At 49.8% G+C, this 27,174-nt stretch overlaps 1 protein-coding gene, 1 long non-coding RNA gene and 1 pseudogene across 3 annotated transcripts in view; 2 read left to right on the forward strand and 1 right to left on the reverse strand.

Annotated features, from left to right (window-relative positions):
• The window catches only part of LOC144174657 (2-aminomuconic semialdehyde dehydrogenase-like), an 85,421-nt pseudogene that overhangs the window by 24,589 nt on the left and 33,658 nt on the right, over nucleotides 1-27,174 (forward strand). The window contains exon 2 of the transcript XR_013323504.1: nucleotides 25,968-26,129. The product of XR_013323504.1 is annotated as a 2-aminomuconic semialdehyde dehydrogenase-like (transcript). The remainder of the gene's footprint in view (nucleotides 1-25,967; nucleotides 26,130-27,174) is intronic.
• Nucleotides 1-27,174, reverse strand: part of LOC144174656 (uncharacterized) — a 44,851-nt gene that overhangs the window by 7,644 nt on the left and 10,033 nt on the right. The window lies entirely within an intron of this gene.
• LOC144174654 (uncharacterized) lies at nucleotides 12,583-14,914 on the forward strand. The gene is made up of 5 exons (XR_013323502.1): nucleotides 12,583-12,810; nucleotides 12,884-13,003; nucleotides 13,219-13,296; nucleotides 13,606-13,686; nucleotides 13,763-14,914. It is a non-coding gene; the product is annotated as an uncharacterized LOC144174654 (long non-coding RNA).

The following is a 27,174-nucleotide window of genomic DNA, read 5'->3' on the forward strand; positions in this document are numbered from 1 at the left end:
TTTATATATCTGCGCTGATCAAAATTCAGTAATTTTATGTTGCCTTTTCAACACACACAAAATATCGTAAGCTCTTAGAAAGAATTTCGAGGCAGTTAAGTAGTGTTACAATTTCAGGGCATCCCACAAATGCAAGAACGCGTCATGCTACCAGTGAAAGCGATTGGGATTGCCGTTGTAAATTGAATTTCAGCGATCGAGTCTTCCTGATTTGTTTCTATTTATGCTTTTATTGAAGGCTCAAAGCCATAGTCTGGAAAGATCGAGCTTGCTACGAGCCACAGCTTACAAGTTCATTGTCACAATTACGGCCATTCTGAGATTCCCGATGAGTCGTCGCTTTTTTTGGCGGAGTAATGAAAACTGACTGCCGCTTCCATGCTATACATTGCACGTTGAGGAACCGAACTACAGCATACCACTCTTGTTTGCACCTTTTGTGCGCACATACGGCGAGAAAAAAGCACGAAGCGCGCCCTCAGTGTGCATTCTTACGGGCCGCTCAGCGGAGCATCCACACTAGCAGCGCGACGCTGTCGCCACCTACATGTCGAGCTCGCGGCGAATAGGCGGCGTAAAAATCGACGCCCCACGTGACCAACCTAAAGCGCTGTTTTCGACCATCAAGCCCACCAGACGACGCAGGCAAAATGTTACTTTTGGTATAGAATACAAAACATTCATTCCGTGACTCAAAGAGCCCACACAGTTCGCTTACAATGTGTTATTTAAAAATACTATTAACAAGTTCCGCATCAAACATCCGTTGAGCAAAAATGTACGCAACTTTTTACGAACAGCCGACTGGTGCACCACCTCGTTTCTGAATTCGCAACCACAAAGCCGCCAATTCAAATTGAAACCGCTGCAACGGCCGACCGTTTCAATGTGCGCGGAGCACCGGTTTCGTGACTGTTATTGCTGTTATGTGCTTTTGCGTCCATCAGTTGTTGAGAGGACTGGCAAAACACGAGAATTGAGTGCTTGTGGAATGACAAATGTGGGAAATTCCGCATCGGAAGGCAGCTGTCGAGGCCAGAATATTCGATTCTTCCAACAGAAGGTGAGTGTTATGCACTCCGCTAGAAAGACGGTGCAAAGGAAACCGTTGTCGCCGTCAATACTTCATTTGTGCCCTTCGTTCGAAATCTTAGCGCAAGTGAACGAGTTGTTATGGCAAAAAAAAAAAATGTTGTCACGAAAGCGACGTACAATTGCAGCGATCGAAATGAAATGATGTCCTGGCCTCTGTAAACTTGCGGATGCCAATAAACGATTTGTTCTCACTTGCTGCTCACTGTGGTCTGTGCCAGTCGAGGCCATCTGGTCACCTGGCGTAACATCACTTCACTAGCGCGGCGCAAGTAAACACGCGACCAGCGTGCCAGCCAGGAGCCAGCAGGAGCAGCCACGGCCGGACTCGACGCCCCTTTCGCGCGCGGGAGGAGGAGAGTCGAGTCCGGCCGTGGAGCAGCGAGCCGGCGGCCGCCGTGCGAGGGCAGCCATGTTATTAAGGAGCTCAAGCGGCCTGTGCAAAAAGCATCCGCCATGTTAACAAAGCCGTGTTTACAGCGCCATCAAGCGGGCGTACTGGGTAGTTCACGACGCCGCCACTACGCTTTTTCTGGCACTACAGGCAAAGCTAGACCTTTGCTTCTCTAAAATCCTCCCTGTTCTGTGAGTCAGGTTTTAGTCGCTTCGGCCATAGAGTTAAGGTGGCTAGAATGGGGAGGTGTGAGTACCGCGGCGCCTTCCTTCGGCCGCTCGTGACTCCCTTGCGCGCAGATGACACCAGGGAAAATGTGGCGCTGCCCGTCGAGGCGCGGTAGCCGCAGCCGGCCGCTCCGTCCTGCCCGCGCTCTCCCTGCCCTCGCCGTGGCCAGCTTCGTCGTGCATTGTGGACTGTCTCGCGTCGTTCTCCCGTTCGGGCATTTGTTCGGGGTGCGATGCTGTCGACAGCAAAGAAGACGACGGAGAAAACAAACTAACTTGCGCATTCAGCGTAACACGTTTGCATGCTAAAGCCGCGGCAGAAATTCGCTAGTCAATGGGTGATGTGCCGCAGATTGGCTGCCGAGACCATTCTGCTGCCCTGAGCTTCACGCTATACGGTTTTATTGCCTTAGGAGGATACAGTTTCTACTTAAGGTGTGAACTAGCAAGGTAATGAGAAGAAACTGAATGCAGTGAAACCTTGCATGATGCAGGCTGAATTTTACAATTTTTTTTAATTCGTCACTTGTAAAAAAATTCAGGGAAGCTTGCATTCACGCGCAATACTTGAATGACAAAGCTCTTGTAGTTGGGCATTGCCGGACGCATAGTTAAGTTTTTAGTATCATTGTTTAGTTGCATTGTTTGGGAGCTAGTAATCGTCGTCATAAGCATCGAAGATGCCGTCGTCTTCGCGGCGAGTGGCAGATGCAAAGTCATCCTCAGCATTGTAGACTTCCACGTACCGTGCTCTTCTCATCAATTCTCGAGGCAGCGGTGGCGGGAACTTCCGCATTAGCGCTGAAGTTTTTGTTTGTTTGTTTCTTTTTACATGGGCGGTAGGACTTGAGGACAGAGCTGTTTTTTTTTTTTTTTAACTAAAGCCACTTCCCGTGCCGAAGGCGCTCGGTGGTCGCCGCGAGGCACGCGCTCACGAGGGCTCGGCATTTTCTTGGTATCTATTTTCTGCTACGGCGAACTTACGGTTGCACAACAGCCCCGCTGTTAATACTTTTTCTTTTCCCCCAATAAATATACTTTTGTTCTCTCTTCACCTGTAAATACTTTTTGTTTCTTCATCACCTGTCAGTAGTTTGTTTTTCTTCACCTGAAAATAGTTTTTCCTACTTCATATCTTCTTTTAGTATCCTCACTATGAACATTTTTTTTGTTTTTTTTTTTTCACCTGTTAATGATTTTTTTGTTTCTTCTTCACCTGCAAATAGTTCTTCCCCGGTGAATAGTTCTTGTTTTCTTTTCAGCGGTAAATGCTTTTTGTGTGTTTCTTATATACAGGTGCTAATGGGCACCTGTAAATATAGTTAAATTTGTATCTTCACATGTAAATAAACCGTTTTTTTTTTTTTGTCATTGTAAGTAAATAATTTCATAACGAGACCAGATGCGTTGCTTCAATGTCTGCTATCATTTCTGATGTGAGCGGGATAACTGCATGATAGCGGTTTGTTAAGGGTAGAAGAAAGCGCGGTGTACTCCGAGACGCCTTCAGTTATTGACAGTTTGCAGGCCCATGCCGTAGTGCCGATCTAGAGGACGGCGGCCGTATTTCGAGGGAAGTGAAATGCAAGGCGCCTCTGTACCGGGCGGTGTCAGTGCACATTATACAACTCCAAGTTTTTTTTAATAGAAGCCGGATCCACTTCACGTAATGTGCAAACGTGCTTTTGAAACTGCATGCAATGCGAACTGTTCCCGTAAAACTAAATTTGATGGGTGTAATGAAATGGGCTCATAAAAATTTTTTTAGTGATAAATATTCTCTTTTACTCTTCCAGAAAGCTCGCCATACCGCAACGGGTTCGTTTCCCCCTTGATGGTAGAAATGCAGCCGACGCGATGCCGGCGGCGCGCTCATTCCAGCTGCGCGCCTTACCGCGCCTTGGTCAACAGCGCCGCCCGTGGCATCTGCGCGCTTTGGAGTCACGTTTCCGCCGCCGGTACTCACACCTCCCCATTCTAGCCACCTTAATAGAGTTAATACTACTGCTTCGGCACACCGGGACACCGGCGCGACTGGGGGCGCGCATGCGCGATAACGGTCACCGCAGTTGCTGCTTGCGCACGGCGAGCAGCGAGGCCGACGCGCGTCTCATGTAGTGGGCGATTTCTCGTATGTGCTCGATGTGCTCCCTCGGACATTACGGTGCTGCAAAAGAGACGCCAAGAACACCAGGGTGAATCGTAACGCGAAGACTCTTTGAGTGCTGTTAGCAAAAGGTGAGAACGTCGTTCGTATGCCGTACGTGAAGCTGAGCTGAAGGATAGGACTTGTGTCATGCGTGTGCTGTGCTTGAAGACAGACAACCTTGTCTGTGTTGTATTGGTCATCGGTGTTTCTCGCCGCACGTTGCGTTCGCGTACGTAACGCGAATAAAGTGTTCAAGTGATATTCGAGCTGGCGTCGTTACTGCTCAAGCGGCGTGGCTTCGTGCCGTCGGAGCGAGGCTTGCCCACAGGACAGGGAGGATTGGCTTGCCCGTTGGAGGCAGCGGGGTGGCGGCGGGGGTTGCCGGGTGGGAATGGGGGGGACACGGGGAGGGGGGAAGGAATTTAACCGGCATGAGAGGGGAGAGCATTACCTCTCCCCCACGCAAGCTGCGTGCCCTCTCATTGTTGCCATGGCAATTATAACGCCTTGAAGGCCAACATGGCGGTGGCGTTGCTGGGGCAACAACAACGCAGTAATGTTTCCCAAGGCTCACCAGGGGAGAATATGCCGCATGAGTCGCAATTAGCCCGGACGCTGGGTTGAAGGCTAAGAGTCCGCCTCCTTCAAGCTATTTCAAGCGTAAGCGAACAGTTCTGGCAACAAACTTTTGTGTCATTTGCTTTGAGACAAATTCGCCAGATGTCGCTACTTGGCAGGGCCGAAATCATGGAGGAAAGAAAAGGTTAGGAGAGGCCCTGACGTCACATTTGTGAAGCCGAGTCCCGCCATGACTTGAGCCCACGGAGCCCAGCACTCTATCCCATCATCCTTTGCTATCTCCGGTTTGATATGACTAACATGGCGTCGCCCTGCCCTCCCGCTTCGAAGCGAAAACAGCTTCGTCGCTAATTCCTTGGTGCGATGTCATGTTCTAAGCTGTTGATTTCGCCTTCAATTTGCCCATTCTAACCCTCAACCAAAGTTTCAATCGAAAAACGGCCTTCGCTTTTGAGATAGAAGGACGATTTTTCAGCTCTTAAGCCTGGCAAAGTAGCGTTTGTCGTCGCCATAGCGACAGGCTCGCGGGATGGCGAACGCAGACGACGGGAGCATTGTTTGGGGTGGTACATCACTGCGGACTTTGCGCGCTACGTCTCAGCAGCGATAAATTTCACTTCACTTCACAACGAAGAAACACAGTGAGCAAAGAACGAACTGTGGCTCTCGCCAACGCTGAGCGAAGGGAATTTTCCCGGCACGTCGCCGGCGGCGGCAGCGGCTCGCTCCGCCGATCTCGACGCGACGTAAGCGCCGCTGCGGGGTATGAGTTAAGGCCGCCTCCGACGGCGGAGTTTTCAAACTGGCCTAGTCTAAAAACGTTTGTCGTAGCGACTGCGCTAGTTTGCAAGCGTAGCGAGGCAGCCACATACCAAGCGCCTTAAAAATTTTTCGGTTTTATTCGCCCAAACTTGGCCGCCACAGTTGTAAACAAGTAAGCAACATTGTCCATGGGCTCAAGAAAAATGACATCACTTCCTCCACACTTTTCGCAATGCATTGGGATGCTAGGGGCCTCTCCTGAGTATTGTTTCCTCCATGGCCGAAATGCAGAAACCGCGGAGTGCAATCCTTTCGTTTTCAGCGGCAAACGGCTACTCTTGCTTCATTTAACACGGTAAACGGTAAAACGCGCTAAGGACACTAAACAACAGGTTCATTCAGAAGGCTGGTGCAGCAAACCACACTTTCCTGCGATCATGACTTGATGGGAAGCAATGAAATGAAACTCCTTGGCAGGAGTTGTCGTTGCGGGATGCGCATGCTCTTCCCCTTGTCGCGACCGGCGCAGAGAATCAGCTCCGACAGCGTTTGGGCTTGCACTGATTTATTTAGCCGCGTGAGCGCACTTGAGCATGCGCCTCGTGATCACGAGCAGTGGCCCGGTGTCACCGGTGTCGTCCAAGCGCTGCGGGCGGAGCTCCGCCTTCGTCGTCGGCGCGGCGCTCCCTTGGCGCGCCGTTCGTTAGCACCTCATAACTGAAACAACGTCGAGGCTGCGCTCGAAACACAGATGGTGCAAAGAATCCTTTCGGATACAGCGTCCAAGAAAGCAAATGCAAAGAAAACTGATGATACTCTTACACCAGACACGGAGCGCTGAGCGATCACGCTGCAAGCGTCGTTGCTCCTTCGCTCACTGTATCCTTCCGCCGAGAACGGAGGAGCGTCAAGCCCGGTTTGGCCTTTGCTTTACACTCCGGTATAAAACAAATATGTGCGACTGTGTAAACGCGCACACACTCAAAAGATGTTTTTTGCAGCTTTCTGATGTTTTCACGCTCGTAAAAAATTGATTAAATCAAGAGCGCACTATTACGTCACGATTAGTTCAAGAAATAGCCGTTGCGCTCCGATACCATCGACCCCCCAAAAAACCCACCGAAGGATTTCGAATCAGAACCACGGCATGAAAGAGCAAGACATGCTACACTTGGTCGAAGCGTTCATCGTTTCTCGAATAACTTACGTCGCCCCCACAGCATCTTTGAGGTGCGAGAAAAGCAGAAGATAACGCAATTATCTTCAAAGCCTTACAAACACGCCCTACCTTTGCCCATAAGTACACCAACTGCTCGACTGCAAACACTTGCACTGCATAACTCTGTAGATGAACTGACTGAAGCCCACCTTACCGTCCAGAGAACACGCCTGTTACCCCCTCCCCCTGGACGCCACGTACTCCAAAGCCTGGGCTACGCACCCCCACAAACCATCAAAATAACGTCGGACATCACACTAGACATCACGGTCAATGCTGCGAGTAGCGCCCCCCCCCCCCCCCCCTTCTTCTACGGAACATGAACCCTCAACACTATGAAGGGAGAAGACAATCCAGAGCCCAAGCCCTCGAAAAAATATATACGGAAAATCTACCACCACGGCGTACGCGGATGCAGCGGACAACGCGCGCGCGAACACCAAAACTGCAGTTGTCGCAACACCCACTGCCCTCATCACGAGCATAAGTCTAAGGCACCTAAGGCACTGCACTACCCTACAAGCGGAAGAGACAGCCATCGCATTAGCCATTGCGCAGACTCACGCCAGTACCATCATCACTGACTCCCAAGCCGCTTGTCATACGTACATGGCGGGAAGAATTTCCATAAAAGCAATGCAGGTTCTAGCCCAGAGTCCCCCCAAAAGAAACCTATTAATAATTTGGACGCTTGCCCATTCGTTACTCCGCGGCAGTCAAGCAGCCCATGCGTTCGCCCGAGATCTTACAAACCGGGCACTGTTGGAGGATGACGACCGGGCAGATCACCCTCACTACTTTCAGCGACATAACGCAACACTACAGGCTATCTCGACGCACTTACCCGCCAGGAGCTGGCCCGCTGTCCAAAGAACAAGAAGTGACCTTCCGCCATCTACAAACAAACACGTTCCCACACCCCACGAGAGTATACACGCCATTCCCTCCACACTTTGTAATCCCTGTGCAATTGCTGCGGCCAACGTGCTACTCTGTATCTTATCGTCTGGGAGTGCCAGAATAAACCAGGCTTGAAACAAATTCCCAGTCCTACCTACGAGCAGTGGGAGAGTGAATAGGCAGTTATGGCTGACCGAACGGGCGAAGGCGGCGGGTAGAACCAACAGAGTCCTGGGCTAAGGACCCCGCCCACCTACCTTCAGTCGAATAATTTTTTTTTCCTCCGCCTCCTTAACTCAGCACATTTCGTTTCTCCCGCTCTTTCTTTCACGCTCTTTGTCTCTACGCGAGAGTTAAAGGAGCCATGAAGAGAAAACACAAGTTTGGTTCATTCAAAAGATTGCCTCGTTAGAATCATACTGTCACAAACTCGAGCGTACGACGTCTAAAAGTACCGTATAAATATTCCATTTTATTGTACAGCGCCTAATTCTTTTTACACTCGGTTCTATTCGCCCGAGACAAGGCTGGAGGTTTCTCGAACGAAGAGACGGTAACATGATCACCCGCCGGCTCGCCGGCAAGAAAACAACAAAAATAAAACCTCCGCCGCTCGGGTTTCGTCGAAGCTTCCAGTACTTTCGAGGAGGTGCGCGTGGCCTTGCCAGTGCTAAAGAGCGGCGATGATTCTAGAAGGGAGAAGAGTGAAGTTATTCGCTGACGGCGGCGGGCGCGCTGTGTGTTGTGCTCTCCCCCTCCGCGCCGGCACGGCTATAAAAAGAGAAGCCACACCTAAACCCACCAGCTACGGTTGGACGTCGTGATTGACAACTGCACCTGCCAGTTTGTACATCACACCATCGGCGACCCGCGCCCTGGAGGACTCCAACGTACTCCCGGGCCTCGACTCACCGTGATCGTCTCGGACGGCCTGGCCTACAGCGAAGCCACGCTTCCCAGGTAGCCGACTCGCCTCCGACAGCGGTGCATCGTCCGGCCCGGTCGGTGAATATGCTGGGACTCTGTCTCTCATATGCATCGAACTGTTCATTTTCTTTTAGTCAACTGCTCCGATTCGTAAGATTCATTTGTTAACGCTCCTGTTTGTATCATTTTGTCGAATTGGACCGTTTCTTGTATTTGAATTCCATCTAAGTTGTCTGTCATTATCGATCCGTTACCTCGTGCTTGTGTTTGTAACTTGCCTGTCTGAATATAAGACTTTGTGTTGTGTTTTCCGATCAAGGCTCTTGCTCATTCTTGCCGCTCTGTTCGGCGAAAGCCGCACATCAGACGGCCACCCCCTTTGTCACCTGTGCCCTGTGGATTCGGTGGGGTTTGTTGGCTCTCTGGAGTCGACTCCCCATATCTTCTGACAGTGCACCCTAATTAAAGGAAGCGGGTGACACATACTGACACCACTTTTAACGTAAACTTCGGTCGAATAAGCCACGTAATTAGGAAAAAAGGGAATGGCCATGCGACCCACCAGCTCATTTCCCGCAACAGAACCTATAATGTCACACGAGACAGCTCTGCGATTGGCGGAGGGCGGCAAAAGCAAACGAAAATTAGGCAGAGTATAAGTCTGCCGAACGAGCTATTTGCCTTAAATTTAGGGCACATTCTTTTTAAAGCCGTAAGAATGGTGGTAAGTGTAAGTTACGAAAGCACATGTAAACATAGAAGTACCGCTGGGTACTGCTGCTGTTGGTACTGCGCGCACTATTGTTGTTTAGCTGCACAGGACTGCGGGGCTTTGGGGTTGTCTCAGACGACACTGGCCGATTGATTGACGCGACGGTGATTTACGTGAACATATTTGTCGAGCGAGCAGTATGTTTCACGAAACGATTTTCTCCCAGAACGAAAAAAAAAGGCAGAAAACGACACGCCATGGTATGGTGGCGCCACCTAGATTCAGTAACGTAAGCAAACGCGGGAATACCTCGATTTAAACTCTGCCGTACAGGGTGGAGAGTCGAGACACCCTTTGAACGGTCCCGTGCCGCTGTGATTGGGTCAATGTGCTCAGCGCGTTGTTCGTTTCGTTTCCCACGCGACCCAGCAACGCGAAACAGATCAGTTGATTCAAACTTTCCCAGTTAACCGCGTTGCAGCGATACTTTTAGCGCGATTTTGATACAATGACTTGCTTCGGCGGCGAGCGAGCGATCCAAAATGGCGGCCCCAGCGTGTACGTGTCTCTACCCTGTACGGCGGACGCGCGAATCAAGGGATCCTAGGCTGCAGAGCGGTCTGCGATGTCATTGCAGCTACGAAAACACACGATTTAGCGGGAAAATCAAAATTTTAACATAAATTGATTAATTTCTCAGTGAATAAAGCAGCGTTTGCATTCGAACAAGCGCTGGGGGCACTACAAAACACGAAATCTTTCGAATAACACAAACTTGTATTTTGTCTTCATGGCTCCTTTAACTCCTCCGAAACGACTTTAAGGCAGACCGCAGCCGACAGCCGTTCGATCTGGAATCTGCTTTCTCTCCGAAAGGGCGGGCGAAGATAAAACTGGTAAGCACTCAGGGAACTGTTGTCTCCGCGACTTTTGCCTTCTATCGGCCTTGCAAAGCTTCCCACTGCCGCACAGTGTGTGGCGCCGCTGTTAACCGTGCCCGCCACCTCGTGCTCGCACGAAGGTCGTCTTTCGCGCGGTGTCGGAGAAGCGAACGCCACGCAGACACGTCAGTGTGCGTGTGTGTGCGTGTCTACGCGTTCGCGCGCATTCTTGGAGCGGCGTGGACGACATGCTGCCTGCGCTGGAGTTTTGGTAGCGTTCCTGTATATAGCTCCCGCAGGGAGCTAAGAGTTGCGCGACCGCGCGCCATCTTGTTATCCGGATTGCTGCGGGAAAGCCGCCCGTCGCGAGTGAAGGAGCCTCGCCGCCCCGCTTCCGACGGCGGCCGACGCGCGGTGGGGGCGCTTCGGTCGGCGGCGCCTTACGGCGGCCAGTAGTATAGTTCACTCTAGTATTAACTCTATGACGGCGGCTACGCTGGATTCCTGCGATGTAGACCTGTGCGCCGGTCAGAAATCGCCGGCGGCGGCGCGCCGGTGTTCCCACCTCCGGCGGCGGCGTGTAAACGGCGCGGGGGTCCCCGGATCGGCGGCGGCGCGGCGCGGAATAGCGGGTGGTGGGGGTGGTGGTGGTGAGAGAGAGAGAGAGAGAGAGAGAGAGAGAGAGAGAGAGAGAGAGAGAGAGAGAGAGAGGAGAGAGAGAGTTACGAATTTACTGCAAGGAAAAGAACGCTAACAGAGGCGGAGCATTAGCGCCTAAAACCCAATTTCGAAATTAAATGTTAAAAATTACTTACGTTGTTAATTTATTTCCCTTCTACCTTTTTGTTTTTATTTTAGCAGTCACGTGAACAGCTCTAATATTTTAATTCAAGTTTTACCGAAAGGCTTTGATTTCACTTCACCCACCGCTGCAAGACGCTGCTGCTTTTAGTCCATTCCTATCTCCCCCTCCCTCCCCCCCTTCCCCGTCCGCCAAACCACCGCGAAAAGAAAGGAAACGAGCTAGCTTAAGCACGCGTGCATCCATTTTAATAATTTTCTCTGCCGATTTATTCTAGCAGTCAGTGTTGGTTCTACGAAGGACTCTGGTTCTACTCAAAAACTAGCCATTGATCGCACTTACGGTGGAGTGGCTAAAGGGGTGGGAGTGGGGAGGGCTAAGCTCTGCCAGGTATAACCAGCAGTGCTTATACCAGCCCCCTTGGTAGAGAGAGGGGGTGTCACTTGTGCTTCTTCAAAGTGTAAACTGGGCATCGAAAACGTGAAAACGACTGTCGCGGCTCTCGCAAAACCAGCCTATTCAAAATTTTCCCCTCTTACAATAGAAGAAAAGGAGGAATGTCTGTGGTGTCCATGATATGCGCGACTTGAAGAGTTAATTGCAGGTGGAGCGACTGAAAGGAAAGACGGCGGTTCCTGGAGAGGGGCGCCTTCCGTGTGGCCTCGACGCGCGGAAGCCTTGCAGCCATCGAGCTTGTTCCTCGATGGGGGTGACAGGCGCCAACGATCCTGGTCATTGTGTCCTCAGCGACTTTTCGAGTGGCTTTTTGTTGTGCACTAGAGAGGTTGTGTGAGCTCACGCCAAATGTATCGCTTTTGCATCAATGCGGTGACTCTTTGGAGAAGGTGATGGCCGCTATGCCAGTAAGATTTTCACGGGAAATTAAACATATTACTGAAAAAGAAATCTGGGCAGGTTAAAACTTTCAGACGGAGACGGGTAGGGGGGGGCTGGAAGAATTAAAATGAAATGAAAGTAAGCATGTAAAGCTAAAACGGAGGTTGGTTTGACCGAACAGAATTGGTGGTATTTGTACGCACAACCTGTACGCGCTTGATCAGCATTGCGGAGATATAGAAGCTGCAGCTGTTTTTAAAAGGCCCGTTCTTCCTCCGCGACAATATCCTAGACTTGTCCGTAAAAAAAAAAAAAAAAAACTGGCGAGAACAGTGTCTCCAAATTCATTTAAACATGACAGCGCAGCCTAAATAAACTTTTCATAAGATTGTCTGCATTTTTATGGGAAGCCGAATGTTTGTAATGTTTTGGATTGTGAGAGTGTGCATTTTATTTAGAAAAAATTACATAAAGAATGCGTTAGCCATCGTAAACATCAGCTAATTGTCTTTGCTGATTAGCATGCCCCAAGAAAGAGCGAATAAATAATGTCTTGTCGTAAATAAAAAAAACATGGGCAAAAGAATTCAATTAGCTGGCTGCAAAACAGGTGTTCCCTGAACTATGTTCAGTTTCTAAAAATACCTGGAAAAAAATCGCGAACACGGCATCAATATTAAAATGCAATCGCTGCCCTAGATTGTTGTCCAAAACCCATGTTAAGCGAAAATAAAAATATAACGGCTGTTTCAAATTAACAAGCACCCGATAATGCGGTCACAGAAATGTTCGCGCAAGGAAATGCCGTGCGCCGAAACGTCCGTACACCGATATGTGCGTCCACCGAAATGTCCGCACCGAAACGTCCTGCACTGGATTATTCTAACTCACTATACTGGAATGTCCAGCAACGAAATGTCCTAGACCTGGGACGACGCTGTGCGCTTCTTTGGTGGAGCTCCCACGGCTTCTAGTGCAATTTTCACCGATTCGCTCTTTCCAGATACGCTAGCGACGCCACGCGGTTTTTTTCCGAAGCCTGGAGAAGGTGATCGCGGAACGACCGCTCCGGCGTACGGGCAGTACGGGCCCGCTCTGGCAGTACGACGGCGGCGATGTCGCATGCAGCGAGAAGCAATCGCATGTGCAGTGTCCCCCAGTGCAAGAACCGAGCGATAAGCGGCAAAACAAGCCTTCACCGCTTTCCGAAGAACCCAAAATTACGTAAAGAGTGGGTGATAAAACTGCGCATTGGAAAGAAAGTGACCGAACACATGTTCGTATGCAGCGACCACTTCAAAAAGGATGACATGTTTTGGGGCCAGCTTGGTAAGTGAAATATGCGCTTCCTTGCGTACATTCTGTATATACCGGCTCACTGATGCATTAATGTTGGTTTTAGATAACCTGGTTCAAGTCAAACCGAGACTGAAGAAGGGAGCGGTACCTTCGCGGAACCTACCTGTGCGTAGTCACGATGTTGCACCGAGGCCGAGGCGCAAAAGGAAAGAAGTAGCGAACGGTGCGTTGTTTGACGTTTTTATTTAAACAGTCGCGTAATGAAATCACTGATGAAGCGTTTTTATATGTTAACCCTCTTAACGCGCTGGTTTGGATCGCGTTGACGGTTCAAACATAATACGTTTAGATGCTGCATCCCTAAAAAAAAACAGCGTTGAAGCGCTAATTTGATTTCCATTGAGTGCGCCTAATTGTCGGTAAACTGTTTTATTCCAGAAAACAGCCCCGGAGCTGTGTCAAATGGTACATGCACTTGTGAGCCTGCATTGGCGCCGGATGAACTCGGGAGCAGTGGTGAGGCAATAACAATGCAGTGTGTTGTAGTATGTGCGCTCGCGCGCACGCACGCACACACACACACACACACACACACACACACACACACACACACACACACACACACACACACACACACACACACACACACACACACAATCTCACCTGTATCCACAGTTTTTGGCAGTTATATAAAGTTGCTAAAATACTTTTGAGGTATGTAGCAACTGTGAACTCAGGTTGCAGGTTGTTGCAAAATACAATGAAGCTTTTCATGATTCGCGCTTATCCAAATTTGGGCATCTGCTTTTATCCTGCTTTTTGTAGCAGACCTACCTGTGCTACAGTGGATGGAAGATGCCAGTTCGTGTCCAGCCTTGGCCTCACTTAACGGAGAAGTGACACAAGGTAGTTTTTCTAAACGTATAGTTTGAAATCTGCGAATTGTATACGTGTAAAAATTTTGTCATATGCCTCATTTCAGAACAGGCAGCTGCCGAGGCCCTGCTGCTGCTTCAGCGGTTGGATGGTTCGCCAAAGGAAGACAAAGCAGTCCAAGCTAACCCGCTGCACGACATAGGGCCAAAATTTAGGATAACTGATTTGCTGACAACAGACACTAAATTAAACACCTTCACAGGGATCCCAGATCATAAGATTTTGAATAAGCTAGCCCTACTAGTTAAGAAACACGAAAACACGAACAAGATGGACGCATCACCTAAAGAAAGAGTTGTTCTAGTTTTCATTGTTCTAAAGCAAGCGATTTCATTCTCCTGCCTTGCTGTACTTTTTGGGTGTAGCATTTCCTCTGTGCACCGGTATTTTGTGCACACTCTTCCAGTTCTTGCCGCTACGCTGCAGGCAGCCATTGAATGGCCTTCGAAAGACGAAATATTGAATAACATGCCCCTGCACTTTGAGAAGTACACGAGAGTAAGGGGAGTGGCAGACTGCACTGAAATTCCCGTAGAGCGCTCACACTGTGTGACATGTCGGCTGTTGACATACTCGCAGTACAAGTCAACGTACACAATTAAATTTCTAGTGTGCGTCAGTCCAGGAGGAACGATTACGTTTATTAGCGACGCTTATGGTGGCCGTGCTTCTGATAAGGCTATAACAACTCAATCAGGCCTCCTAGACAAATTTGAGTCTTTTACAGATGACATTATGGTTGACAGGGGATTCTTCATCGACGACCTGTGCGAGTCTCGTGCAGTTGGCATTGTCAGGCCACCCTTTACAGGGAAGGATCCCCAAATGACCCAAGGGGATGCGGTGAAAACAGCTGATATTGCAAGGGCAAGAGTTCATGTTGAGCGAGCAATTCAGAGGATAAAAATATTTAAGACTTTCAATTCTGTAATTTCATGGGACATGTTGCCACACATTGACCGATTGTTTAGAGTTGCATGCGGCTTAACTAACTTGTGTGCTCCTATTCTCGCAGATGACAAATTTCTTTAAGCAGTGAAGGATTCACCACGTTGTTTGGGATGTCATTCTCTCATTATAGCACAAGTCACAGCAGTGTGCTTGATGAAAAAAATTGTGATAATACCCATCTCTAACCTTTCGATCTGAAGTGTACGTTTCACAAAAATCTGCAATGATAGCATGTACACGAATAAAACACCACTGTTGTCATCATGAGTCTGTGCTGCATTTATTAGTGAGTGACCGTGTAATTGAGACAAATCGCTGGGCACCACAAGAGAACAAGAATATTTGAAGTCGTGTAAGTGACCTCGTCATTATACATCGGTGACGCAATGCTAGCGAGTGTTGATCTCGGCAAGCTTTGGAAGAATTTTTTTAAAGTACACGTACTGCAGCCTGCCCAAAAGTTCTCGCATGTGCTGCACGTCCCTTGGCACTTCAAGCACAAGGCTTCCCACAGGTGAGTAGACAACAAAGTGGCACACATCCATTGCGAGAAGGAGCAGGCCCAGCTGCACCTGGGAATAGTATTTGTGCTGCTTCCTGAGCACGATGTTTCCTCCCTCGGCATGGAGAAATTGCACCTTTTTTTGCAGCACGAGGTTCACTATGCTGTCTTCCTTGCCCAGCACGGGGCACTTTACTTCAATTAGCACGCGCCTGTTACCCTGGCTGCTCACTCCATCTGGCCTGTAGCCAAGCCACGGAACTTCTGGCGCAACTACCAGCCCTAGCCTGCCGACCTTTGCCTGGTGTACTGTTTCATACTCCTCCAGTGCAACGGGTTCATTGTCTCTTCCATAAGTGGTTGCTTCGTTCCCTGTGAAGGTGCTGCGACAATACAGGCGATCGAGCTTTGCAGCCCACGTGCGTTTGTTCTTCTCTTGGAACGTGTGCAGCTCCCTGCAAATACTTCCAGTAATTTTTTTTTTTCTCTCACTCTGCCAGAGAGTGCCATCCTGGTTAGCTGTGTCTAGACAGATTTGCTTTGCCCGTGCGTGACTTAGGCACACTTTCTCTTCATAGAATGCCCGCTCCTTGGAGTCCAGCATGGACAAAGAAAATCGTTTAACTTTGAGGCTCATTCCCTGCGTAACTGGCTCAAAAAACTGGAACTCTGTGTAATCCCTTAGAATCGGATTAACATGTTCTGCGGCAAACACTGTGTTCATCACACGTTCTGCGTTGATGTCATGTGGAGCAGCCTCCCTTGTCTTCCTCTGTCGTTGCTTATGCTTTGCAAGAGCAGAATTCGGCGCTGCCTCTATGAGCTCCTTTCGGATGTCTTCTTGAACGTTCTCCGGAAATGTGCTCTCTTCCCTGCGTTCGACGTGGCAGAATTCATGGACTGGCCTAGGCTCGTACAGGGTGTTCACACTCACTCGGCCCCACTGCTGCTGAACATCTGTGCATGAAAGTGAGTCCAGGCGTTCGGTGCTGACTCTGAAAAAACATGAACCATAGAACGCTGATTGTAATAACTCTGAACATATGAATTGGTACAAGTTGACTTAATTTTGAGCCATAAACATTATGACGGCATGTAAATAAAACAATTTTGTGTACTGCTTGCTCTAAATATTATTTTACAATGCAGATGGGACGGGAGTCAGAAAAAACCAGCTCGCAGGCAGCTTGACCATCATACCTAGCCCATTTAATTTGGTTTGGCATAGCAGCATTGCTGCCAATCGAAACTAAACACATAATTCATAGTAATGAACTAAGGACACTTTAGAAGGAAAACTTTTCCCAAATACGCTCTGTAAATTGCAAATACATATTGCAATACAAAAGAAAACCACTCACTTGCTCAAGTAGGTGAGGGCAGCAAAAAAATGCTTGCATCGTCCCGACAGGCCAGCCTTGCAAGAGCATTCTCCCTGAAAAACGACGCAAATAACAGTAATGATTTAGAGAAAATGGTAACAAATTTAGCAGACATGTCAGCATAATTTAAAAACTGGTTTTCGAAAAAAATGGAGACGGCAGTTTCAATTCGGCAAACGGTGGCGGCTCGTGCAAACGAGCCTACGCGGAAAACTCGCTCGTTGACGTTTGCGTTACAAACACAGCAGGCTGCGAAGGCACATTTCGCTAGTGAACGTTCGTATGTCGCACGTAGCGTAAACCCATTTCTATTTTCTAAGCATTGGCTTCGGGAGTTCGCTCACAAGCACCTTCTGAAAGCACTGCTACTACGCGAAATTTGCCGAGAGGCAGCACGCTCAGCGACCGCCAGCACGTCCCCGCTACGTTCTCTGCGCGATTCGCGAAAATAATGAAAAACGAACAAGCACACAATGTAACGAACGTAGCGGCAATGTTTACATACCTTTACTGCTCCGGTCCCGTTGTGAACGTCTACCTTGACGCGGTGGGGTGGTTTCTTCAACCCACTTGACTGCAAGAGTGCTTCGATGCCGATCACGTCTTGCGTTGCTTCTCTGACACCGCAACACACAATGTGACCAGCATTGTATATAGCCTCACCTTCGGTGAAGCATTTCTGCGTCGCTTTCGCGAGCGAAAAAATCGTTTTAAGCGAGACAACCGGGCTCAAATCGGCCTGTTGGGCTAAACGCGCATGCTTCCGACGGGGCTCCATCACCGTCTCGTCCGCCATTGCGGTATACCGCCGCGCCACCTATAGGGGCTGGAAAGAGCGGATACTGATGAAACCTCGCAGCGTAGAGCTTCTATGACATTCCAGACACTGGGATGGCTAGCTGTGTCCGACTAAGCTACTAAACCGACGGTTCCAGGCTTCGCAGTTGTTGTTTGTGCGGTTTTAATGCAATTACTTGCATTAAAATTTTTAATCGGTGCTCAGCCCTACCATCCATCCATCCACCCACCCACCCATTCATCCATCCATCCATCAAACCGTCTGTCTGTCGACCCAATTTGGTTTGTTAGGTTTTAGCCTCCAGAGGCGTTAATTTCTGCACCTATAGGAATATTAAAGCATTCAATCTCTTCCTCAACCCTGTGACTAAAACGCAAAGGGGTAATATCAAGGGAAACATGTCGACTGGAGTATGGGACCATTTTTTCCTATATGGCCACTGGGACCATTTTTTTCCGTTTCCGGGGTTCACCCATCATAGCCACGGTGGCTGCTTTTCTGATTGAGTGGAAAAGCGAAAACCCCCGCGTGTTGAGATTTTGGCGCACGGTAAAAATCCCAGGGCATCAAAATTAATCCGGAGCCCCCCACTACAGCGCGCCTCTAGCCCATGGGTTTTTTTTTTTACTCACAGGTGTCGAAAAACACCTGGGCTATGAGGCGCTTCGGATTAATTTTGATCCAGTGCGGACGACCAGCTTCGGTTGGTGGAACTGGTCGTCGCAGCTGCCACCACGAATGGGGTCCTGAAATGAGGACACTACTCCGCAATTTTTGTGCTGTCGAAATTTATTTTCTCTCTGTCTCGCTCTCTCTCTCTCATAGCCCATGTGTAGCTTCGGTGCGCTAAATCCCACAATCAATCACGTTCACGTCACGCAGCAAGCGTTATTAATATACAACTTTCACGTTTCAAAATCATACTTTTTGTGAATCTTGCGAAGCGTGGACATTGCACGTCGAAGCTCTGTTTGGGCACTCATAGCCTAATTCGGCTGTAAAGAACTCACAATGAACGCAAGGAGTAAGAATGCATTGGTAGACAACCCTCTGAATTTCTGTAGATTTTCTTATGGTACCTTTCACCATTATTTCTGAATTCTTTTTCTCCAAATCTTCTAGGTAACTGGCTTCCAGCGCAGAAAGGGCAGCATGACGTACGCTCCTCTGCCCTCGGGGACGCTATTTTTTCACAGCTGCATGCTCAAATACGACATTGGTTATCTGAAGTTGTGCGGGTATTAGAATTTCCTTCCAATTTTGTGTTTCACATTCGTTTAAGTAATGCATTGCTGACGTTAATGAGTTGTGAATGCTTGTACCAGGCTCACAGTTGCGGAGATCCTAGCTGCGCTTTCATAGACCCTTCCTGCGTATCAGGACAGTTCATTTATTGACCCGCTTCCCGTGCACTCTTCCCGTAAAGACGCTCACAATTCAAGCTTGCGCGCTACTGCGGCGGTTTCTTGTGCACTGTTCCCGTGCTGATTATGGGGTTTCTTTCTTCGATGTTAGCGGCTTGTCCCCTTGAGAGAATCGACGAGTGGTGGAAGGAGCTGGCGCACTGATTTTGGAGACTTGTGTACTCCGGTCGTTCTCTTTCATCCGCATTTATTCTTCTCAGTCTCTCTGCGACCGCTACATTTGTGTTAATGTTTTATTTTCCTTGCAGTGTATACTTTTATCCCCGTTGGATGATGATGTTATTATTACGCCAAGAGACCGGACTTTATCAAGAAGGAAGGTGCTCAAACACTTTTGCTCATGTTTGTATAGCAGAACGAATATGGCTTGAGGGGCTGAAGTTTGCGTTCGCTCCTGTCCTCCGTCCTAGCTCCCTTTGGAGAAGAAAGAAAGAGGGCTATTGACACAGAGAGAGTTAGGTGGGCCGGATTAACCATGGATGCCTTGGAGTAACATGGGTGCCTGGTCATTTTAGAGTTTCTGAGAAAGCGGCTAAAACAAGAAAGATGTCGCGCTTGTGTGGCAGCGAGAGAAGCTGGGGTGCTCTAAGAGGATTCCGAGTCAAGCGCGTCGAGACGGTAGGCAATCACGCATTTATCCTTTGTTAACAAGGTCGCGGTACGCATACAATGTAAGAGGATTGGTACGGGACGGGCCGGGAAGAAAAGGTATTCGGAGAAGGAGGAGAAGGAAGGGGACTAGAAGTCTCCCCACACGAGCAGCAGAGTGAGCTGATTCCAGGCAGAAAGTACAAATCATCCGTTGATGCATGGTGTATCGCGATTATTTCCCGACGAACAGCACCTCTGAGAGAGGCATTTCTTGCAGAGGGAGAAACGACAACTTCCAGCGAAGCGACGTGTTTTCCTTTCATACTCCTTCGTTCTTCAGAAGAGTCGCCCTTCAGCAGCTCCCCTCAAAGAAAAGAATAATAGGCGGGGCGCGGGGCCGGCGGCGCGCCGAAAATTTTGCCCGGCGGCGGCGGCGGCGTGCTAATTCCCGCGACTTCGGCGGCGGCGCAGACGGCGCGACCAAAACAGACGGCGGCGGCGGCGTGGCGCGGCGGCGCACAGGTCTACTGCGATGTCTGCGATGTCAGCGATGTCGCTCACGCTGCTGCTGTTCCTGGGCGGGGCGCGGTGCCGCCCGCGTCGGCGGCTGCGGCGCAGCCGTAGTGGGGGCTTCTCTGCGCGGCATGGATAACCGGAGTGTCGCAATCACGGCGGCGCGTGGAAAGGGGTCGCGCAACTCTTAGCTCCCTGCGGGAGTTATATGCAGGAACTCTAAGGGTGCGTTCCAATTTACCGTTTAGACAGCTTCGTTGCCGTCTTCGCGGACAGTACGCCATGTTAAGCCCCGTTCCAATTCGAACGCAGCAGTCAACAAAGACTGCTTCGAGGAGACAGCATCGAAGTCAGCAACGATGCAGGCTACCTTCCTGTCTAAACTGAAAAGCGACGCCAGCGCCACCTTTTTGCGTTTTTATGTTGAACCAAAAGCACTTGTTCCTTTATTTAAATATTTAGTAACATTTACTAGTTATGAAGGTGACTTTGCCTAGTTTTTAAATTACGTAACGTTTGTAATAACAACGGTAATATTAGTTACGAAACTTTCGGCTTGCTCAACTCAACATGTCTGCAACGACGCTGTCGTCTGCTGGTCGTCTGCGCTGGTGTTGCGTTTGCGACCGAGGCGCCGTTCCAATTTCATTCCTTTAGACGTCTAGTTAGACTGCTTCGTAGACTGTCTACCAAGCTGTCTGCGAATTGGAACGCAGCATAAGTTTTGGCGACATGCAGCGCCCCTAGCGGCCGACTCCTCTGGGTAGTACAAAAGCAGTACAGACGACCCTCGCCACCCTCCATGTGTTTTCAATTACAAGCCAGAGCGAAAGTTGGTTGTGGCGCTTTGTGGCGTGTTTAAATGACTGCATACTGTATGAAATAGCCCTTAAAGCAGTTGCAGAGGCTAAACAAAATAATATCCGCTAAAAGAAGCCGATTTGTCGGCTTTCTTTTGAGCGAGCTGTCGCGGTGGTCGCGGCGTGGGACAGTATCGCCAGGTCGGGTGGTTTGACTGTTTGACGACAGTTAGTTTTTTTCTTCTTGCGTGCGGTCGACAAAGGAAAGTTCACGAGTAGCATAAACACGGAACGCTGCTCATCTTACATCCTGAGGTAACTGCAAAAGGTTGCTTCAGCGGGAGCATGCAAGCGAACGCAAGGATTGCGCAGCCGACCCAGCTGACACTGCTGGCCTGGCACCGCCTTTGAAACGAGTGGAATTTTTGTTTCGTATTTTCGCAAACTATATGATTCTTGCGTAACGTTTTACGCCGCACAATTTACGAACGGCAGGGTACATGTACACTAGCGAGTAGGTGAGGCAATAGCGCCAAATAAACAAATTAAGCGCTATTAAGGGACGAAAAACAAGCACCAAATCACACGCCCGCTGCCTGCAGAGATGTGTACTTCTATAACATCACATAACACAGCATAACATAACACAGCCGCATACACGGCGCGGGGCCCCGAGTATTTCCATACGATAATCACAGACTGTGTTGGTTTTCTAGTGCAGGGGTCGTCGAATCTGAACGCCGACACGCCAGTTTTGACTTCAAATGGAGTTAGACAGCGAGACAAGAACAGAGAAGTGGCGTCCTCCAGTTGAATTGCCCCCCCCCCCCCTCTTCACACTTCACCAGATTATTGTCAAATATTATTTCTCTTCAAAGCCCCCCTCCCCCCGCCCCCGATTTGCCGTCCAGCCCTCCGCCGTTCGTGTCGGCTGCATGGAACTCGGCCGTTGCTGACCCTCATTCTAGGCTATTAAGTGCGAACTGGGAATGTATGCTGCATGAACGTAATTAAGTAAAGTGAGAGCAAACAAGGAAAGCGAGCGGCCTCTTAGTTCGCCCGACCACTTTGTTTTACGGCCACTAATTTCGGAATCGCAAAACAGATTTCACGCTTCTGACGGTTGCGGCATTTTGTCACTGAGACACGCAACAAAACGGCAAGCTAACGCTGCACCATGTATTCGTAACGGCGACGCAAACGAGCACTGTTTAATGAAAGTGCACGCATAGTGTGCAGGTACTCAAAAGAGCGGCGCACCGCAGCAGGCGAGCCTGCGGGCCGCCGGACTCGCTGGCTTTTTAAAGCGTGATCATCACCGATTGCGTCACTCTTCTTTTTTGATCGGCTGTTTTTGAGAAGTCTTTGTCACCTAGAGTATTAGTTTAAACTAGAAATCTCACTTAAAATTTCACTTCGTACGACCCTCGATCGGTGAACCTGCGAGTAGCAGACGCCGTCACGGTCCCGGCACTTGCGTCGGCACTTTCGTCGGCACGTGTTTAGCGCTGCAAAGCTTTTCCCCCTAATGCCAAGTTGATCGCTGAAATAGATCGGACGCGTCGGAGATGAGCTGCTGACCACGTCGCAAAATAATCCGGAGCGTCGAGCTCATTTTGCTTCTGTCAACACGATAGGCCTCCTGCGCTGGAGTTTTAGCGACATGCAGCGCCCCTAGCGGCCGACGCCTCTGGGTAGTACAAAAGCAGACGACCCTCGCCGCCCTCCATGTGTTTTCAATTACAAGCCAGAGTGAAAGTTGGTTGTAGCGCTTTGTGGCGTGTTTTGCAGAGGCTAAACAAAATAAAATCCGCTAAAAGAAGCCGATTTTTCGGCTTTCTTTTGAGCGAGCTGTCGCGGTGGTCGCGGCGTGGGACAGTATCGCCAGGTCAGGTGGTTTAACTGTTTGACGACAGCTACAGTTTTTTCTTCTTGCGTGCGGTCGACAAAGGAAAGTTCATGAGTAGCATAAACACAAAGCGCTGCTCATCTTATATCCTGAGGTAAATGCAAAAGGTTGCTTCAGCGAGAGCATATGCAAGCTAACGCAAGAATTACGCAGCCGACTCAGTTGACACTGCTGGCCTGGCACCGCCTTTGAAACGAGTGGAAATTTTGTTTCGTATTTTCGCAAACTAAATGATTCTTGCGTAACATTTTGCGCCGCACGATTTACGAACGGCAGGGTACATGTATACTAGCGAGTAGGTGGGGCAATAGCGCCAAATAAACAAATTATAAGCGCTATTAAAAACATGCACCAAATCACACGCCCGCTGCCTGCAGAGATGTGTACTTCTATAACATCACATAACACAGCCGCATGCACTGCGCGGGGCCCCGAATATTTACATACGATCATCACTGACTGTGTTGGTTTTCTAGTGCAGGGTCGTCGAATCTGAACGCCGACACGCCAGTTTCGACTTCAAATGGAGTTAGACAGCGAGACAAGAACAGAGAATTGGCGTCCTACAGTTGAATTGCCCCCCCCCCCCCATCTTCACACTTCGCCAGATTATTGTCAAATATTATTAGAAATTCGCTTAATTTTTTCTCTTTGCATTCAAAGCCCCCCTCCTCCTCCCACCCGATTTGCCGTCCAGCCCTCCGCCGTGTCGTCTGCATGGAGCTCGGCCGTTGCTGACCCTCATTCTAGGCTATTAAGTGCGAACTGGGAATGTATGCTGCAAGAGCGTAATTAAGTAAAGTGAGAGTAAATAAGGAAAGCGAGCGGCCTCTTAGTTCACCCGACCACTTTGTTTTAGGGCCACTAATTTCGGAATCGCGAAACAGATTTCACGCTTCTGACGGTCGCGGCATTTTGTTAGACACGCAACAAAACGGCACGCTAACGATGCGCTGCACCATGTATTCGTAACGGCGACGCAAACGAGCACTGTTTAATGAAAGTGCACGCATAGTGTGCAGGTACGCAAAAGAGCGGCGCACCGCAGCAGGCGAGCCTGCGGGCCGCCGGACTCGCTGGCTTTTTAAAGCGTGATCATCACCGATTGCGTCACTCTTCTTTTTTGATCGGCTGTTTTTGAGAAGTCTTTGTCACCTAGAGTATTAGTTTAAACTAGAAATCTCACTTCAAATTTCACTTCGTACGACCATCGAACGGTGAACCTGCGAGTAGCAGACGCCGTCCCGGTCCCGGCACTTTCGTCGGCGCTGTAAACGTGTTTAGCGCTGCAAAGCTTTTTCCCCTAATGCCAAGTTGATCGCTGAAATAGATCGGACGCGTCGGGGATGAGCTGGTGACCACGTCGCAAAATAATCCGGAGCGTCGAGCTCATTTTGCTTCTGTCAACACGGGATCCTATAGGCCTCCTGCGCTGGAGTTTTAGCGACATGCAGCGCCCCTAGCGGCCGACGCCTCTGGGTAGTACAAAAGCAGACGACCCTCGCCGCCCTCCATGTGTTTTCAATTACAAGCCAGAGTGAAAGTTGGTTGTAGCGCTTTGTGGCGTGTTTTGCAGAGGCTAAACAAAATAAAATCCGCTAAAAGAAGCCGATTTTTCGGCTTTCTTTTGAGCGAGCTGTCGCGGTGGTCGCGGCGTGGGACAGTATCGCCAGGTCAGGTGGTTTAACTGTTTGACGACAGCTACAGTTTTTTCTTCTTGCGTGCGGTCGACAAAGGAAAGTTCATGAGTAGCATAAACACAAAGCGCTGCTCATCTTATATCCTGAGGTAAATGCAAAAGGTTGCTTCAGCGAGAGCATATGCAAGCTAACGCAAGAATTACGCAGCCGACTCAGTTGACACTGCTGGCCTGGCACCGCCTTTGAAACGAGTGGAAATTTTGTTTCGTATTTTCGCAAACTAAATGATTCTTGCGTAACATTTTGCGCCGCACGATTTACGAACGGCAGGGTACATGTATACTAGCGAGTAGGTGGGGCAATAGCGCCAAATAAACAAATTATAAGCGCTATTAAAAACATGCACCAAATCACACGCCCGCTGCCTGCAGAGATGTGTACTTCTATAACATCACATAACACAGCCGCATGCACTGCGCGGGGCCCCGAATATTTACATACGATCATCACTGACTGTGTTGGTTTTCTAGTGCAGGGTCGTCGAATCTGAACGCCGACACGCCAGTTTTGACTTCAAATGGAGTTAGACAGCGAGACAAGAACAGAGAATTGGCGTCCTACAGTTGAATTGCCCCCCCCCCCCCCCATCTTCACACTTCGCCAGATTATTGTCAAATATTATTAGAAATTCGCTTAATTTTTTCTCTTTGCATTCAAAGCCCCCCTCCTCCTCCCACCCGATTTGCCGTCCAGCCCTCCGCCGTGTCGTCTGCATGGAGCTCGGCCGTTGCTGACCCTCATTCTAGGCTATTAAGTGCGAACTGGGAATGTATGCTGCAAGAGCGTAATTAAGTAAAGTGAGAGTAAATAAGGAAAGCGAGCGGCCTCTTAGTTCACCCGACCACTTTGTTTTAGGGCCACTAATTTCGGAATCGCGAAACAGATTTCACGCTTCTGACGGTCGCGGCATTTTGTTAGACACGCAACAAAACGGCACGCTAACGATGCGCTGCACCATGTATTCGTAACGGCGACGCAAACGAGCACTGTTTAATGAAAGTGCACGCATAGTGTGCAGGTACGCAAAAGAGCGGCGCACCGCAGCAGGCGAGCCTGCGGGCCGCCGGACTCGCTGGCTTTTTAAAGCGTGATCATCACCGATTGCGTCACTCTTCTTTTTTGATCGGCTGTTTTTGAGAAGTCTTTGTCACCTAGAGTATTAGTTTAAACTAGAAATCTCACTTCAAATTTCACTTCGTACGACCATCGAACGGTGAACCTGCGAGTAGCAGACGCCGTCCCGGTCCCGGCACTTTCGTCGGCGCTGTAAACGTGTTTAGCGCTGCAAAGCTTTTTCCCCTAATGCCAAGTTGATCGCTGAAATAGATCGGACGCGTCGGGGATGAGCTGGTGACCACGTCGCAAAATAATTGGGAGCGTCGAGCCCATTTTGCTTCTGTCAACACGGGATCCTATGGGACCCGCGCAGCTTTGTACTACCCGGAAGTACTGCCCGGAAGCCGCTTGCGCAGCGCCCCCTGGGCAGCGCAGGAGGCCTATGGGACCCGCGCAGCTTTGTACTACCCGGAAGTACTGTCCGGAAGCCGCTTGCGCAGCGCCCCCTGGGCAGCGCAGGAGGCCTATAAACGGCGGCGAACACCGCGAGCGGTCGAGCAGCCCAGCGCGGTCGAGCATCAGCGGCAGCTCTCGCTCGAGCAGCTCGTTCTCTCTGACGCGCAGGATGCTGATCCTGGAGAACTTCATCAACGGCAAATTCGAGTCCGTCGCAGAGACTATCGATAATGTGGACCCTTCCACGGGCAGCGTCTACTCGCGCCTGCCCAACAGCGGCTCCCGCGAGGTCGACAAGGCAGTGCAGGCGGCGCTGCAGGCCTTCACCACGTAAGTTCGCCCTTCCGTCGCTTCCGTCGCCATCTCCGCGACGTTGCGCTCAGTCGATTACCGAAAAATCAGCGTAAATTCTCAGGCTACTTGAGGGTTGTTTAATTCTGAGGCTTAACGCGCCGATATGCTACACAGGCTTTGAGGGCCGTCGTACGTGGAGGGCTCTGAATTCATTTTGACCACCTGGGGATCTTTAACGTCATAGAGATAATATATGTTGACGCGGGTCTTAGAATGACCAAAAATCGCAAAAAAACGTGTTGAGAAAAATACATTTTTGAAGCCTTTGTAACTTCAAGAACCTACTCTAAAAGTTTCACCGCTGAATTCGATCGAAAAGGGTCCAAAAATCAACTTTGTAAACATGACGGCGACCCCAAATTGTCGAAAATCGGGAAAGAAATGCTTGAACTTCGCGCGCGCGCCATGCGCGAAGGAGACGGCTGGCGGCAGCCATCTTGGACGCGTTTTGAAGGTCGTTTCTTTGTGCGTATTTTGCGATATCTCAAAATGGCGTAGCATGGCGAGGGCCCTCGCTCTCGCTGTTTTTCGGAAGGTCACTTACGAGCCCCTGATTGGCCAGACCGCGCGCGCGCGCGAGACGAGCCCCTCGTATTGCGTCTCTGATTGGGCGGCACGGCGAACCCGGCGCCTTTTGCGTTTGTATTTTTGTTTTTCTTTCCTCGCGTTCGCCTTCACGGTAGTTTATCTATCCACGGTAGTTTGTCGAGTCATCGTGTCTTTTTCTCTCTGCTGCTGTAATTTGGTGCAACGTGTTCTTTTTCGTGCTACAATACCGGGAGATGTTCGCATCACAAAAATTACGCGTCAAGCGTGCGGGAAGCGGCAGAAACGCGCGTGGAACATGGGGACGATATCGCCTGTTGCATCTGAGACAGATTTTCGGAATCTCCGGCCATGGCAAGTTGCAGTGCTTCAGGCGTCAGCGAACCGTCATCCGGCTTCTCGAGTGCCAATCGGGACCGCATCGACACCGTGTATTAGACCGCTGGTGAATCTGCCGGGCGTGCTAAACATGCGG

Source organism: Haemaphysalis longicornis, unplaced genomic scaffold (genome assembly GCF_048455015.1).
Source record: "Haemaphysalis longicornis isolate Haplotype H1 unplaced genomic scaffold, Haemaphysalis longicornis Haplotype H1 scaffold_3, whole genome shotgun sequence".
Taxonomy (NCBI): domain Eukaryota; kingdom Metazoa; phylum Arthropoda; class Arachnida; order Ixodida; family Ixodidae; genus Haemaphysalis; species Haemaphysalis longicornis.